Source organism: Camelus dromedarius, chromosome 27 (assembly GCF_036321535.1).
Source record: "Camelus dromedarius isolate mCamDro1 chromosome 27, mCamDro1.pat, whole genome shotgun sequence".
In the NCBI taxonomy this organism is placed as follows: domain Eukaryota; kingdom Metazoa; phylum Chordata; class Mammalia; order Artiodactyla; family Camelidae; genus Camelus; species Camelus dromedarius.
Window position 1 is genome coordinate 3,143,052 of NC_087462.1, and position 18,652 is coordinate 3,161,703.

The window sequence follows — 18,652 nt, forward strand, 5'->3', positions numbered from 1 at the left end:
TGAGAGAAGAAGTTACTATTGTTTTAAGCCATCAAGTTTGGGGTAATTGTTACAGAAGCCACAGGTGATGAGTACACCCTCCATTATCTTAGCTCCAAAGTCATAGAAACTTGTAGAATCTTTAGAAAATATAGATTTGACTTAGAAACTAGAGTTGGGCACCCCTGGGCTCCCAGCCTGACCCCTGTCTCTAACTAGCTGGATGCGCCTGGGGACAAGACATTTCACCTCTTGGAGCCTCAGTTTCCTCATCTGCAAAGTGCGATAACCATGCCTGCTGCAGAGGGCAGTTGTCCAGGTTAAATAAGAGAAATTGTGTCCTAGAGGGTTTGGTGCCAAGGACACAGCAAACGCTCAGCTAGTAGTAAAAGTTAAAGTCTGCAGGTGATGGACAAGGTAAGCACATTTTGAAACTAAATTTTAATGGTCACTATTACCATTGATAACCAGAAGAAACAGCAGCCACTCCTAATTCCACTCCCCAATGGTTACCTTTTGGTGAATATTCTTTTCGATGAAAATGGAAAAAAAAAATTATTCCAGCGTCCTCTTGGCTCTTCGAATAAACCAACTGTGCAAAAACGTTATGTGCCCTGACAAGCTAGTCCAGGCTATTAAGTTTATTAAAGATTATTGCTAGTTTTTTAAAGAGTGGTGGTGATATTGGGATTATACTTTTAAAAAGAGTCCTTATGTTTTAGAGACCACGAAAATATTTGTGAATGAGATGTGATGTCTGGGAATGCCTACAACATTGAGATGGGGGGACAGGGGAGTCACTATTCTGTTTTTTCCCCTTGTGTGTGTTTGAAAGGTCCCATAATCACATGCTTTTAAAATGCTATGATCCAGTCTTTCCACTCCTAGGAATTTATCAAAGAGAAAAGGGAATTTACATTCATATAAAGACTTGTTTCCCATGCATGTTCATAGGGGCTTTATTTGTAATCAGCTGTTGTATTGTGAAGAATGTATCGGGGGGGAGGGTGTAGCTCAGTGGTAGAGTACATGCTTAGCATGCACGAGGTTCTGGATTCAATCCAGTACCTCTGTTGAAAAAATTAAATTAAAAGAAATAAATACATAAATAAACCTGATTACTTCGCCCCTCAAAATAAATAAATAAAAGAATATATCTGTTTTTTATCCCAATTTCCTGGAAGATAACCTCTAAATTCTTGGACTTTTCCCAAGCTATAGGAGTGTCTGTTGTTCACGGTGAGGCTCGATCCCATCTCAGTTTATGCAAATGAGATGAATCAGGATGGGGACTGGTCACGCAGGAAACACTGATGAGGTGATTAGATGTCAACCTGATCTTAAGAGATTGGGGGGTTGACTGGAGACTGAGTTCAATCTCCTAGCCAATGATTTGATCAATCATACTTATGTCATGAAATGCCAGGAAAAACTGTGGGCAACAAAGCTCAGTAGATTGGTTGGTGAATTCCTCTGAAGTGAAGAGAGTTTTGTTGGAAACTGTGCCCTTAACTTATGGGCTCTGCCTTAACTCCAGGTGATAAGTGTCAGAATTACATTATGTTATATTACAAAAAACCTAGAAATGACCCAGATGCAATTTCAGGTGAATGGATAGACTGTGGTACATCCACACAATGGAATACTACTCACCAAGAAAAAGGAAGGAACTATACACTCACACAACAGCATGGCTGAATCTCACACAGCTATGCTCAGGGAAATAAGCCAGACAAAATGAGTACATATGGTTGGGTTCCATTTCTAGAAAACTCTAGAAAATGCTAACTCATCTATAGTGACAGACAACAGATCAGTCGTTGCCTGGGGACAGGGAGGGATAGGTGAGAGGGATGACAAAGGGACAGGAGGAAACTTTTGGGAGTGACAGATGTGTCCATGATCTTGGTGGCGGTGAGGCTTTGTGGATATCAGTAAGTTGTACACTTTGCATATCTGCAGCTCATTATATGTCAATGACACAATAGAGCTGCTTTAAAATGTATTCATCTCTTCTTTCTTTGTCCATCAATAAACATTTATTGAGCACCTACTGTGTGCCAGTCTCTCTTTAGAGCTAGGGGACATGGCTGTGAACAAGACAGACCAAGACCCCTGCCCATGTGATATTTTAGCTAGGGAACACAGACAACTGTAATGAAATTCAAATATGTATTCTCTACATATTCGATTCTCATTATTTGCAGATCTGACATTTGCAAAATCACCTCATTTCTAACATTTATTTGCAATTCCAAAATGAATACGTCCAGCTTTCACAGTCATTTTCGAACATGCACAGAGTGGCGAAAAGTGTGTCACCCACCATGTGTGTTCCCCACCAAGGCTGAATCAGGCAACGCTCTGTCTTCTCTCAGCTCAGACTGTGAGCAAGTGTCCACTTCAGGGTGTTTTTGTATTGTTGTTGCTGCTGGTGGTGGTGCTTTGGCTTTCTAAAAGGGTCCGCAATTGTGGTGCTGAAGTGCTGTTCAGTGTCCTAAGCTCAGGAAGGCTGAGATGCTTATGGAGGAAATACGTGTGTTAGGTGAGCCTCATTCAGGCATGAGTTATAGCCCTGTTGTTTGGGATCAATGCCAATGAATCAACAATATATATTAAATGAGGTGGCCTTAAACAGAAACACACATAAAACAAGGCTGTACATTGCTTGGTTGATGGAAATCTTGCTATCAGAGGCTTGCAGAGACCTAACCTCAGATGTCCTCCAGGAGGCAACGTCCAGCACTGGCTAGGTCACTGTGTATGGCGACTTTATTGAACAGAACTCCTATGGATAGAGAGAATCAACTGTGATACAACAGATGGGAGTAAGTGAAGGAAGGGAAATTAATTGGGGTGAGAAGGAGGTGCTTTTTAGAGGGTTTCAGGGATGATACATTTGTGCAGAGACCTGAGTGGAGGGAATGACTGGGTCGTGTGGATCTCTGGGGAAAGGCAAAGGCCCTGAGGGATGTATATGTGATTCAAACACGTGCCCTGTATCTGCTCTATTGTAATCTGCTTCTTCCCTTAACGTAGGAGAAACATACTCTCACATCAATACGGAGCCATCAAGATTTGTTTTCCAATTTAGTTATTTATCAGAGGAAGATTTATCACACCAAACGCCTTGTGTGCCAAGCCACTGTAGAAGATAGCGTGGCAGTTCCTCAAAAGATGAAACACGGAATGACTGTATGATGCAGTAATCCCACTCCTGAGTATGTACCCAAAGGAAGTGGAAGCAAGGGCTCAAACAGATATTTGCACACCCGTGTTCATAGCTGCATGATTCACAACAGCCAAGAGGTGGAGTCAACCCAAGTGTCCATCAACAGATGAATGGGTGAACAAAACATGGTCCATCCACACACTGGAGTACTATTCAGCCTTAAAAAGGAAGCAAACTCTGACACACACGACAACATGGGTAACCTGGAGGACATGATGCTCTGTGAAATAATCCAGGCACAGGAAGACAAACACTGTCTGATTCCACTCACAGGAGGTCCCTAGAGGAGTCACATCTATAGAGACAGGAAGTAGATGGTGGGTGCTCCAGCCTGGGGCGGGGGACGTGGAGTTCCTGTTTAATGGCAATTGGCATGGCTGCAAGGTGGTGACTGCTGAAATTTTGCAACCAAACAATTGGCCTTTTTTTTTTTTTTCATGGCTGTTTCAGATTCTGGATGATAAAACAGTGGCCACTGGTCTCGTCTCAGCAGACTTCCTGGTTCCCCTAATGGCCCTGAACTTGGGCAGTCACATCAATGGCTGGTTTTAAATTCAGAAAGAGTTGAGTTCTTAAAAAGAACTGTGTCCCCCAGCCTTACAGGCACCCTCCAGGGACATAGCTGGCACACAAGGAAGACCTCAGAGTGGCCTAAAAGAACAGTGGCTATTCTCTCCAGGACCCAGATGTCCCCTTCTAGGGACATTGTATTAACCATGCCTTTCAATTTCTGATGCTTTGACATCTGGGGCCACACGGGCCCTGGAGAACGGCCCCTCCCAGAGCTAACTAGTTCTGAGAGAGAGTGAACAACCTCCTGCGAGTGCACTTTTCAAAAACAAGCCAGCCAATCCAGAGACCACACTGTCAGCCCCTCCTCCATGGGGGTCTCACAAGCTGGGTCGCTATCCCCCTGCCCTAGTCCCCCAAGGACCAGATACTGGCCAACTGGGCATCCCCTCCACCCAGACCCTGCTGACATCCTCCAGACAAGCCCATCCTAAGCCTGCTTACCCTGCGCTGCTTGTTCCTTCTCTCGGAAAGCACAGGAAAGGCTCCAGCCCATGTCCCTCTTTCCCTCGCCTCCTGGCTGACCCTGGCGCCTCCCCGTGAGGCTCTGCTTGGCATGGAGAGCCCTCTCCTCTCGTTTTCTGTTTTTAAGTTGAAGTATAGTCAGCTTACAACGTTGTGTCAATTTTTACCCTCCTCTTTTTTTTTGCATCAGGTAATTAGGTTTATTGTTTATTTTTAGAGGCGGTACTGGAGACTGAGCCCAGGACCGTGCGCACGCTGAGCACGTGCCCCGCCACTTGAGCTGTACCCTCCAGTTTCTCCCCTCCTCTGAAGAACCGTAACAAACTCTTTCTCAATGGCAGTTGTCTCCTGATCTGTTGGCCTTAATGAACCTCAAATTTTCTATTAACACACTATATTTTAAAAATTAGTTATTTTTACAAAATTTTGGTGGCATATACATAAAACAAAATTTATTTTTCAATGCAACCATTTTTAAGGGCATGGTTCCATGGCATAAAGTACATTGTCACTGTTGTGTAACCATCCCCACCATCCCTCTCCAGAATTTATTCATCTTCCCAAACTGAAATCCTGGTCCCATGAAACACTCACTCCCCATTCCTCCCTTTCTCCAGCTAATACACTATACTTTTAAACAAACACACCTGCAGAAGATGTCCCATGCACGGGGGAAGCTGCGGTCCCCAAGACGTCATTACAGCAGCATTCAAAAGCCACTAAAAAGCCACTGGCTAAATCAATTATGATATGTCTGTATGTTGGGATGTGAAAAAAATGAAGAGGGTTTGAAATAGCCTGAGTAGGAGGCTCTCACTGAATGGATCTGGAGAAATCTCTGAGATGGATCGCTAAGTTTAAAAAAAGAAAAAAGAAAAAAGCAGAACACAGAATGTGTAGCGCTTGCTGCCGTTTATGCAGAAGGATGGCAATACTGTATCAGATATTTGAAAGCTGCTAACAGAGTCGATCTTAAAAGTTCTCATCACAGGGAAAAATATCTGTTACTGTGTGAGGTGATGGATGTTAGCTAGACTTATTGCGAGGACCATGTTTCAATATATTTAAATGTCAAATCGTATGTCGTATACCTTACACTATGTCGATTATATCTTGATAAAACGAAGAGGAAAAAGCAAAGGGATTATATCTCCCCCAGCCCCGAAAAGGAAGGAGTAAGAATATGTTTTTCTAAAAGCTAAAAAAAATTCATTGCTTCTCGGCCTTTTCGCTGAGATCAAGTGTAGTAAAAGCTAAAAAAATTCCTATCTGGGAACTGGGCAAATGGGGACAGAGCTGGGAGAGCTGTCACTCCTGTATCTCTCTCTCCATCTCTCAGTGTATAGATGAGTTAGACATTTTATATAAAATTCGGTCCATAAGTATTTATAGTCTGTATATATTATATGTATATATATTTAATCTATATATTATACAATATGTGAGAATATAATCTATTATATAGCAAATAATACACACACCAAGGGTGTCTATTTCTACATATATTTGTATACATTTATATTTGCCCCAATTAGACTAAAATCTCAGAAGACAAAAGCAGCCAGTACCAGGGCTTCCCTGGGGAGAGGCATTCGGGTGACAGGGAGAGACTTTCCAACATACACTCTGTGGTGCCTTCAGAGTTTTGTCCCATGGTCCGTGGATTACTTACGCAAAAACAGATCCTATTTGCAAAAAGAGAGAGGTAGCTCTAGGGGCACCGCCCTGGCGTGTTGTGTGCGGTGAGTTAAATCAGGATGAAATGAGACTCTGTAAAGCACACCTGTGGGAGGGGACGTGCAGAGAGGGAGAGACAGAGGGACCCGAGTCCCATCAGGAGATGCCCGCAAGGCTCTTCACTGGAGCTCTTCCATCTCCGCAGAAAGTTACTGGTGGGGCTGGAGGGCACTCTCGGTCCTTAACTTAAATGTGTTAAACAAATAAGAGAATACATTGACCTTATGGGTAATTTTTGTACCCCCTCCCTGTGTGTTTCTCTGTCTTCTAAATCTTTGCTAATAGACACACGTTGCCTCTCTAAGCAAGGTCTGCAGGGTCTGCAGGGTCCCCTGCAAGTGTCCGTGGGTCACACGAATCTTGCTGCTGTGAACACGTGTGTATGGGCTGCTGGGGGGACTTAAGTTTTCATTGCTCCTGAGTAGATAACTAGGAGCCGAATTGCTGGGTCATGTGGTGATTCTATGTTTAACTTTTGGAGGAACTGCCAGGCTGTTTTCCACAGTGGCTGTACCATTTTCTATCCCCGCCAGCCACGTACAAGGGTCTCAATTCCTCCACAGACTCTCCACAGCTCATTATGGTCTGTTTTTGCCTCGAGCCGTCCTGGTGGGCATGCCACAGTATCTCATTGTAGTTTTCTTTCATTTTCCTTTTTAAAAAATTATCATTTCATCTTATTTTGGGGAGTGGGAGAGGTAATTTGGTTCATTTATTTATTTACTTACTTATTTAACAGAGGTGCTGGGGATTGAACCCAGGACCTGTGCATTCTAAGCATGCGCTCTACCCCTGAGCTGTACCCTCCCCCTACATTATGGTTTTCACATGCTTTTCTTCACCTACTACTGATGCCAGCATTTCTTCTTGTGGTCCTTGGCCATCCGTATCTCTTCTTTGGACATTCAAATCACTTGCTTTTTAAATTCTTAATTCTTTTCTTTGTTCTTTTTTTTTTTTTTTCATTCTGTGAATGTTCACCAACAACCGGTCTGTTACAGAACTTTCTCCTCTCCACTTTACAGATGAGGAAACAGGCTCAGAGAGGGGCAGTGACTTGCCCCAGGTCACTGAATAAGAACCAGTGGCAGCCAGGACTTCGAGCCAAGTCAGTGTGGCCCCAGAGATAGGAGCGGGGGGAGGGGGGAGGGCTCCTGGGAGGCCCTGGGAGGGGGGGTCCCCACCCACCCACCGCTGAGAGATGGAAGGTCCTCTCTTCCAGCTCAGCACAGAAAGCAGCCCTTGTGAAAAATGAAGACCCAGTTCAGGCAGAGGTAGGTCTCAGGGCTGCCCCACCTCACCACCCACCTCTAACATCCACTCTGTGCACACAGAGCCAGAGGCACACACCAAACGCGGGCGAGCGCACTGGCACGCGCGAGCACACACACACACACACTCACACACACACATTCACACACACATACACACTCATCTTCCCATTCTTCAAAATCAGAGCCCCTGGGAGAACCCAGCTTGGCCCAGCGGCCTCCCTGCCTCCTCCTGGCTTGGTCTCCCAGCCGCTCATGTGAACATGTGTGCATGTGACAGAAAGGCGGAGCTGGGGTACCAGCAGAGAAGGCGCAGAGGGAGGCAGACATGGGGAGATGGAGAGGACAGGTGATCCTCCCTCTGTTCCCTGGCTGAGTTGGCCCTGGAGAGGAGGACTGTTAGGATGGAATTTTCTGGAAGAGAAGGTGAAGGGATTGCCCAACTATTCACAGCATGGCTGGGGCCCTTGGCAAAAGGGAGGCCGAGATCTAAACCATCAGTTCTGCAGGTTTGGGGTTTGGGCTGCACTCTTTTTTTTTTTTTTTTTTTTTAATGGTTTTGTTACGGAAACGACAGGCCAGTCAAGAAACAAGCACCACTCGGAGGGTTGGAGCACTCAGATGTATTACACTGGCGGGCTCAGAGGGGCTTCTGCTCCGAAGCTCTGAGCACCTCCAAGACGTGCGCATGAGGTTTTATAGGGTAAAGTACAAGCTTGGGGTATTCGGCCAATAGGCATGGAACAGCTTTAGCAGCATCATCATCACAAAAGTGGAGGCGGGGAGGCAGCAAACCAACATTCCAAAGCCAGATATGTATCTCTGAAAACCCAGCTGGCTAGCAAAAACACATAAACAGCAAACCAACACTAATTAACCTAGATTTACAAGTTAGTCCAGCAGAACTCAGATCAGTATTCCAGTACTTAGATTTGTGAGTTATCTTGTTAGACCAGCCCAGCCTCTCCTTCACATTCCTAGACTTGTGAGTTATCTTGTTGGACCAGCCCGGTTTTTCCTTCACAGTTTCACATAAAAATTGAAATCTCCAGCTTCTCCAGAAGCAATGGTTGGCTCAGGCAGGGAGGGCCTGCTTTCCTGCCTGGTGACATGTGGCCGTGAGCAGAGGCTGTGCTTGTGTGTTTGTGATCTGCGAGTCTTTGCAGGATGGGCATGTGAAGGTGGCCTTGCAGCCCACGTGGATGGGATCTGGACTTGTGTCCTCCTGTGCATCTGCAGCTGGTAAGTCTGTGCCTGGCTGTGTGTGGGAGACACTTAACTCATTTTGTGAGAGCATGTCCTTTCCAGTTCTCTGTGCTTGCGTCTCCGTCTGTGTGTGAATGTGCACCGTGATCTGTGCACCTGTCACCAGAGGTGAGGGTCTGTGCTCATGACATCTGTGATCATGGGGGGTGTCCCTGAGTGGGAACCTTTGGGTGGCAGTCTCTGGGATCTGCAGTGTGCGTACCAGGCAGGCCCTGCTCCTGGGGTCCAGGTTCCAGCCTCCTTGCCCCTTCCAGCCAGCCCAGTGCATGTTCCCAGGACACCCCGGACCCCAAAATGGAGAGGTGTTCTCCTCCCACCTTACGCTCCCTCCCTTCTCTTCCTTCCTCCCTCTCACTTCCTTCCCCTTTCTCTCCTTCCCCTCCCCTCCCCGCTCTGCTCCCCTCTCCCAGCTCTGCAGTGGAAGCAGCAGGGGAGAGGCGGCCGCAGGCTGCCGTCTTAAGTGGCCCATTTCCTGGGCCAGCCGGGCTCCCACCACAGACACCCTTAGGGAAATGAGCCCACAGTCCCTTCCCAGCCCCAGGGCGCTGGCAGGTCAGGAGGGGGCATCCCCAGGCCCTTGGGGCTGCTGTTCCCTCCCCTGTGCACTTAAAGGGGATGGGGGCAGGGAGGCGGGAGGGAGAGCCCCAGAGAGAGGCCGAGACAGCGGACAAAAATGCACACGGGGTCAGGTGGGGCAGAAAGAGGGAGACGAGATGGAGAGAAAGAGAGAGAAGGAGAGCCAGAGACACAGAAGGGCAGAGATGGAGAGATAGAAGGAGAGAAGGAGATAAAGGCAGGAAGAGGTGGAGACAAAGACAGATCAAAAGTCCGGCGGGGAGGGAGAAAGGGAAATGAGGTGAAAGGGATACTGACAGACAATGACAGACACACAGCCTCTCCAAAAGGGAGAGCCCCAGAGGGCCTGGGGAGACAGGGCGGGGAGAGATGTAAGAGAGAGAGACAGAGACAGAGGAGAAAGACACAACCAAACATAAAAAGAGAAAGCTGTCCAGGCCTGTGAACTGAAAAGTGACAGCCCTCAGAAGGGAGATGGGGAGGAAAAGAGAGAAAGCCTGGGGGATCTCCCCAGGGAGGGAGGTGGGTTGTCGGGAGACCAAACACAGACTCAGGTGGGGACAGAACCTGCCCAAGCCTCCCCCACGCCTCCCAAGGCATTTTGGCATAAAACCAGTAGTTAAGGTACTGAGTGTACACCAAGCTCTGTTGGGGTCACTTTGATCTTTCATTTATTTATCCAGCACCTGCTCATGCCAGGCACTGGGCTAGACCCTGGGGATACCGCGGCAGTGAAGAAACGAAGGGAACTCCCTGTCCTAGTGGAGCTGACCTTCCAGGGGGAGAGGCAAACCAACACTCCATAAGAAACAGATAATCAGAGACGGTGGTCACAACTGCCCAGCCTGGGGGCTCGGAGCATCCCCCTCCTCAATAAGTTGCCAAGTGATCCAGCAGTTCCACTCCTGTCTATACCCAAGACAAATGGCAATACGTGTCTGCATGAAAATGTACACGCCAGTGTTCATAGCAGCATTGTTTATCATAGCCCCAAAGCGCAAGCAATCCACACGTCCATCAGTGGGTGAATGGATACGCCAGATGTGGTCCACCCTTACAGTAGAATATTATTCAGCCTTCAAAAGGAGCAAAGCACTGATCTGTGCTCCAATGTGGATGAACCTCGGAAACAAGATGCTCAGGGAAAGAAGTTGGACACAAAAGGTCACGTAGTGTGTGATTCCATCTGGAAACATCCAGAACAGGCAAATCCACAGGGACAGGAAGTGGATTAGTGACTGCCAGGGACTGGCAGAGAGGGAATGGGGAGGGATTATTGGTGAGGATGAGGTTTTCCTCCAGGAGGAATGAAAATGTTCTGAATTAGATTGTGGTGATGGTTGCACAACTCTGTGACTATACTAAAACCAGAAAGAAAAAACAGTACACCTTAAAGGGGTGAATTGTATGGCATGTGAATTATATCTTAATAAAACTGTCTCAAAGAAAAAAGCATCCTCGAATCCAAGCTGGAGCTCATGACAATGCCCTGTACACCAGCTCTTTGCAGCCCTGAGACAAGATCTGGGGACTCATCATTCACGTAGGGGCAGAGGGAGCCCTGAGGGGAGGGAGGAAGGTAAGATGGAGCAGGGAGGGGGCAACGCATAAGGAGTTCACCACGGGGTTTAGGGAGACTAAACAGGACACAGTCAGAGTCGGCTCTGCCTTTATCCAGCAACACCTGGGTCCCATCTGGAGCAGGTCCCCTCACATGCTGACCAATTTCAGTGCCCTGACCAGAGAATACCCTAAACTTACAAGACTCAGGAACTGACAACAGGTGGCATCTAGTGGGGGCTGAGGGGATGTGAGGGGGGCAGCAACTGTGACTAAATTAGAAACTTGGGAGTTGTCCTGTTGGTCTGACTTTCCACATCTCTCCATATGTTAAAATCTGTGGGCAAAAGTTGGAGGAGAAGCAGGGTATGTACATCGTCTCATTGTATCTCCCCCAAGATACTTATGAATTGCAAAGAGAAAAATGGTAACTTTCCAGGAAAGACTCCTGGTAGGTACCACTGTAACCAGGTGGTCAAGGTTAACTCAAGGTTAACACCATCAATGATGAGACATATTGACATGATGTACTTCCTGACTGGATGCCCTGAAGACATATCACTTCTGTGGCATCCTTCCCCTAAATGCCTAACTTCAATCTAATTATGAGCAAACATCAGACAAGCCCAAACTCAGGGATGTCCTACAAAATAGTTGACCAGTGCTCGTCAGAAGTGTCAAGGTCATGAAAGACAAGACTAGAGGTGATGAGATGCCAAGCGGGAGCCTGGACCAGCATCCTATTAATATTTAATAGGGTTAAGTTAATAATTGTAACAATAAGATTAATCAGTTAATAATATTAATCTCATTAAGAGGAAAATTGGTGAAATTTGAATAAGATCTTAAATTAGTTCGTTGTGTTGTATCAATGTTGGTTTCCTGTGGTTGTCAATGATATTAAATTAGAAGAAGATGGGTCAAGAGTAGATGGGAATTCTGTACTATTTTTGCAGCATTGTATAAGTCTAAAATTATTTCAAAGTAAAATAAACTAAAAAGAAACAAAATGAAACAAAATCTAACTAGAATCCAGCCCCCTGCCAACAGCTGTGTGAGTGGTTTTAGAATCAGTTCCTCTAGCCCCAGTCAAGCCTTCAGATGATGCAGCCCTCACCAGCAGTTTGACTATAACATCACAAGGTTCACTGAGCCAGAACCATCCAGCTAAGCTCTCTGGATCCCTGGCCCACAGATGCCGTGAAATAATGTATGTTCATTGTTTTAAATGGTTACATTTTGGAGTAATTTGTTATACAGCAATAGCTGACTATTGATACAGTAGGGAATGGACAGCTGCAAAGAAAGTGTTTCAAAGGCAGCCTCTAAGAGTTTGGGAACATTAAAATACCCAATTGTTTGTGGTGGTGGTCCATGTAGAACATGCCTGGGGGCAGCTTCAAATCACAGAGAAAGATCCACTCATTCATTTAACCCACATTTATTGAGTGCCTCCTGTGTACCAGGCACAGTCAAAGGAACAAGGACATAGAGTGCACAAAGTGCAATTAAAAAATCACTTCTCTGGTGGAGTTCACATTATAGTAGAGGAGAGAGTTAAGAAATGTTATCAGTACATAAACTATATTATATTAGATGGTATTGAGTACTAAAGAGAAAAATAAATCAGAGAAAACGGCTGGGGAATATAAGATGGGAGGTGTGTGAAAAACCGTAGATAAGGTGCCCAAAGAAGGCTCACTGAGAAGTCATCATTTGAGCAGAGGCTTAAAGGAGTGAGAGAGTGAGCCATGTAGAGTCTATAGGAAGAGCATTTCAAGCAGAGGGAATGGCCAGTGCAAAGACTCTGAACAGAAACATATTTCACACAGACACACATGCACATGTGATCCATTGGCAACACAACATTATGCATTTTGCGTTATTCATTTAATAACAACATCCTGAGGGTATTTCTATCTCAGTACACAAAGAGCTTTCTTGTTGCTTTTACCCGTTGTATGATATTTCATTGCATGAATTTCTCATAATTGATTTAACCAACACCCTCCCAAGTTGATGAACATTTATGTGGTTTTCGCTCTTCTTATACACACACACACAATGCTGTGAGAAACACTCTGCTGTGTCATTTAGCACATGTGTGCTTCCATCTGGAGTGTAAATTCTCAGCAGTGGGATTACAGAGTCCAAGGGCATGCTGACTTGTAATTTGGGTGGATGTCATCAGATTGCCCTCATGGGAAGTTGTTGTTTTTCAACAGCTTTCTTTCAACTGGTGATTACAAATAAATCTGCCACAAATGTGTATGGACACATCTTCATGTAGACATATGTTTTCCTTTCTCTTGGGTAAATAGCAAGGATTGGAATGGCCCCTCTGGCGGGGGGGGGGGGTGTATGTTTAACATTTTAAGAAGCTACTAAATGGTTTTTCCAAGAGGTGGTACCACTTTCTGTTCTCCTAGGAAGGTTTTATCCAGGAGAGTGACTCGCTCAGGATGATGTTTCTAAGAGCTCCCTGGGGACATAGAGGGGGAAGACAGAAGCGGTCATAGGGAGCCAGGAGGAGGCAGGGCCATTATCCAAAAAGTGATGATGGCAGTCTGGACCACAGCCATGGTGGGAGGATGGAGAAGCATTGGGAGAGGGAAAGAGAACCCTTAGCAGCTGATGGGGCACTAGGCTCAGGGTTCTGCTGAAGGTCCATGGCGGAGATGTGGGGGACTTCTTGGCTCCCCTGGGTACTCTCAGAATAGCCAGATAGGAAGAGGGAAACCAGGTCCATCCCAGGCTCTTAGGGGCAGTTGGAGCAGCTGGACTGGGTAGGACCACCCTATGTGCAGCCACCATCATTTCAAGCTGGAACATTTCAGATGGCACAGGCAGCGTGGCCTCCTATTGGGAGGCTGTCCTTGGCTGGCTTTACCTGAGATTCAAAGACAGTATCCCATGGGTCCATCTTGACCTACCTGACTCCCACCTCCCCTGAACCAGCTAGACCTCCTGCAGTTCAGCCCGTGTGGAACCACTCTCCGCCCTAGTATATTAGTTACCTATGTCTGTGCAATAAATTACCCCCAAATATAGAAGCTTCAAAAAATATTCATCATCTTGTTGTTTCCAAGGGTCAGGACTCTGGGATGGATTCATGGGGTGATTCTGGCTAAGTCTCTCATGAGGTTGCAGTCAGATTGTCAGTGGGGGCTAAAGAGTTGACTGGGGTTGGAGAACGGTTCCCTCACATGGCTTACCATGGGGGCTTCTCCAAAGGGCTGCCTGAGTGTCCTTGGGTCATGAAAACTGACTTTCCCCAGAGTGCATGATCAGAGAGACAGCAAGAGTGAGAGAGCCCTCACAGACCAGCCCTGGTATAGTGACGAAGAAGCCCACCCAAAAGTGTAAATACTAGGAAGTGGGGGTCACTGGGGATCACTTTGGAGGTTAGCTACCATACCTACCAAACTGGAGGATTTGGGTTCCCTTCTCTGAGGCACAGGCTCACCATCATCTATGACATAGTAGAGGCACACTCATTTTCCAGGGTGCTAGAGTCTCCTCATTTTGAGCCAGCTTCCTAGCGGTCTGCAAAAGGGCACCTGTACTCTTTAGAAATCTTTTGGTTACAAATGAAAGGAACTCAACTTAAACTGAGTTGAGAACAAATATAATAAATGGAACCAGCTGGCTTGTGGAACTGGGAAGTACAAGATTAACTCACTTCAGACATGGCTGGATCTAGGGGTTCAAACACTATCTTTCAAATTTCCATGCAGTCACCTGCTCCCCAGACACACACTCTTCTCTCCTAGCAACTCCAGTGGATGCAGAGAATCTTTCCCATTAGATCCAGCAAGAAAGTCCCAGGGGAGTATCTGATTGGCTCAGCTTCGATCATCTGTTCATCCCTGAACCAATCACTGCAGCCAAGAGGATAGGATATGCTGATTGGCCAGACTGGATCACAGGTCCCATCCTGTGGTCCTGGGAGGGAGGAGCATCTTAAATGATGCTCCTTCCCACCATGTCCCATTAGAAAAAGAAAATATACCACAGGCAAGTCTTGACATGCTACTGATCATAAGGCATGAGCTGCTTTCACAGATGTTAAAAAATGCATGGCTTAGAATCAATGAAATGTGTGTTATTATTTCCATTTTACAGGTAAGAAAGCTGAGGCACAGAAAGGGTAAGTTGTTCCCCTGAGGTCACACAGGTAGGAGGCAGACAAGCCAGGGTTTGAGTCCAGGTCCAGAGCCCCTGCATCTAACCACAGCCCCACGTTCAAAGCTCTCTTGGCCTGCGGCCTCTACACCAATGTCTTCCACATCTGAGATGAACACAGACATCTTTTCACAGGTTTCCTGTGGCTGCATTGCTCAGAAATGCTTCAGTGTTCCGAAAGCTTGTTCTAACATTCTCAAGTGTGCTTCCCTTGTCAGTGGAGTGGTTGTCACTTTGAGAGTCCTTAGGGGCTCCTATGTGGTCCAGCAGCCACTGACATTTCTTGGCCTCTTTTTTTTTTTTTTTTTTTTTTTGAAGTGTCTCTGGTTTTGAGGCATTATAGTGTAATGTTTAAATGCACCAGCTTTAGAGTCACACTGCCTAGGTTCAAATCCCTACTTCTGCTGCATCAGAGCATGGGTTCTTGGGAAAAATACCTTAACTCTCTGTGCTCAGTTTCCTTATCTGTCAAATGGAATTGTTGTTTAAATTAAATTAGTAAGTTATATCAAATGCTTAAAATAGTGCTAATATCTATTAGCATTAGAGGTAATTTGTCTTTGCTAGCGTTCCAGTATTTTCTCTTTTTTTTTGGACTGGTGTGAGTGCCTCACTTCTAGAAAATACTCCCCCTCCCCCACCCCCCGAGTTAGCCATTCATGCTGCCCCCTAAAATGCCCAGCCTTCTTCCAGGCAGGATTGGGAGTTCCCTACCCCCCACCCCAAGTAGTCAGCTGGGGGCCATGAGATTTGCTTTGACTAGTTAAATGTGAGCTGAAATGACATGTGCCCTTTCCAGGTGGAAACTTTAATAGCCAGGGTACAACTTGTTACATTGTCTCTTTCCTTCAGCTACAGTGACCAGCAAAATTTGAGATGGTGGTGACTCCATCAACTTGTATCCTAGAGGTATATACATACAGCCCTCAGCCAAATCCCAAAAGAGGGGCTAGCACAAGCCAGAAACACATCTTAGGGTTTTGAGTGACTGAGATTTGGGGGATGTTTGTTACTGCAGCATAACCTTAGCCTTTCCTAACTGATACATCCTTGGTTTCTGAAATCTCATTGTTTCCACCACAGACACAAGCAGAGATTTTGCATTACCTGATCCAATATGCCATGCCATAACTGTTGGTATCCCCACATCTAGGACAATAGAGGTAATTTTTGTGCCCCAGGATCCTGGCAACATCAGCTACTATGTGCTCTTCATCCAGAAATTCAGAGACTGAATTGAGGGCTTGAAAAAAAGTCATCATCTATGCCACACTCTCCCCTGATGTCTCTACATACCTCCATTCTTTCTCAGAGATGGACCTTCCTATTCCAGTGACATTTTAAGGCTCTGCCTGTCAACCACCTTGCTGATGACTCATTTTTTATTCCTGTTCTAGTAGCAATCCTGCACACAGAGAAAATTTCTCCCATTCCCTCCCACACATTCCCCCACCCCGACTCCAGAACTGGCAGGAAAAGAGTTTCATTTGCCATCACTGTGTGATCCTGGGGAAGCACTTCTGCCCCTGTTGGACTCAGTTTACCTTGCTGTGGATCAAATAACATTTTTTTTTCCTGAGGGCTATTCTGGCCCTGCTAGCCTATGTGGCTCCAGCATTTTTGCTTTTTGCTTTGGTTGAGCTGGGAACTTGACCTCATGGAAATCATTTTCCTTAACTAAATCCTCTGCTTCCTTCTGTATACAACATCTACCCACGGAGACTTCACCTTCCTGACCATATCAGCTAGGATTCTTTGGGTTGCAAGTAACAGAAAATCCATCTCAAACAGGTTGTTTCTGGTCAACAACAACTGCCTATGACAATAGCAACAAAAGAGGATCCCCCATGCCTTGCCTTTCAATGCTCACAAAAAATGGTACCTGGATCTTCACATCTTTGTCCATATCACATCACAACCATGCTTGCAAAGAAATACAGAACAGAAATGGCAGAAACACAGCCCCTGCATCAAATACTGCATGACTAAATTCCCTTAACAGAATTGAACTGCACCCAAAGTTTAGCTGCAAGGGATTCTGGGAAATGTAGTTTCTACACTTCCAGTCCCCACAGTACAGCATGTAGAGAGAGATCCCCCTTCCAGACACCCTACAATGCCCCAGACATGTGGATATGACCACTTCAGGCCTTTCAGCCCAGCTCAGTTGCCCTTTGAGCCCAGCTGCATGAATAAGCACAGGCAAGAACCACCCAGCCAGACCATAGAATCGTTAGAAATAACATAATGTTGTTGTTTAAGCCTTTAAGTTTTGGGGTGGCTTGTTATGCAGCAATAGGTAACTGATACATTACTGGCCTGTTGAGAAAATGCCATTGATTGACCAATTAATTGGTCCATTATTTTAAGCAAGCAAGTTCTCAATAGAGGCAGCAAAGGCTTAGTTTCTCTCTGTCTGTCTCCTTTTCTGTGTCTGTCTCTCTTTCTGTATCTCTCTGTCTCTCTTTACATCGCTGCCCCTCTGTCTCTCTGTCTGAGTTTCTGTCTCTCTGTCTCTCGCTACCTCTCTGTTTCTATCTGTCTCTGTCTCTCTCTACTTCTCTGTCTGTCTGTCTGTCTGTCTCTTTCTTTCTCTCGCTCTCTCTTTGCTCTGCCTGGCCTGTCTCCCTCCCTACCCTATTCTCTCTCTGCATCTCCATGTCTCTGCCTCCCTCCCCACTCCCACACCCCTTCAACTCAGGACCCTGGGGTATGAGAAGGACCCCCACAGCAGCAGGTGGTCAGACAACTTGAAACCCAGGGATTAGCTGCTCTGCCTCTCCCTCCCCTGCCAAACCAAGAGACTTGATACCGCTGACTTTTCCTCTCCAGCTTGATTAAATTTTCTCGTCTTCACCTGAGAAGTCCCACACATCCTCTGATGTGGTTGATCCTGCCTTTCAGTCTGCATGTTCCCAGTCCCCTCCCATGTCCTGCCGGGTCACCAGACGGCCACATGCCTGCTAACACCAACTGCACCTGCCTGGGTCTGGCCAGAGCACCACTCCTGCCCCTACCTCCCACCCCCAACACAGATCCCTAAATCGCCATCTCCCACCCAGGACACTTGGGGACAACAGCCATGTTCTCAGATAAAAAGCTTGCTTAAAAGAAATCATCAGGTGGCTGTTTAGATTTTGTTTCCATTTTCTCCTGCTTGTTTTGAGGAGACACGAAAATGGGTAAAATTTGTGCTTCTCATCCTCAGATTTTTTTTTAAAAAACTTTTTATTTTTAAAATAATTATAGGCTGTACAGGAAGTTGCAAAAATAGCACAGATGGTCTCTTGTACCCTCCTCCACCTCCACCTCCTCCCAGTAGTAACATCTTATATAACTCTAGTACATTCTCAAAATCAGGAAATTGACATCGGGACCAACTGTTGAGTAGACCGTGGGTCTTCATTTTCCTGATTTTTACTTTAAGCTTCCCTCAGGCACACACACCTAAGTATGTGCATACACGCTTCTGGAGTTGCACACACATGACATACACACAGGCATGGAGACATGCTTGTATCTACGGCCATGAGTGTCACATGAACAGACATGTACAAGTCAATTCAGATGTCTTCACAGATGCACACGTGCACACAGCTGATTACACAAATACATGGAAAGGGGCACTTGAGCACACATAGGACTCTGCACATCTACATAAAAGTGCACACTCATGCTGTCACACTTGTGCACAACACACATGCAGCCACACACCTGCAATCCACGTGAATACAGTCACTCACACACACACACACACTCAGACACCTGCCCAGAAGTGCACACACACAGCCACACGCATGCATGCATATGC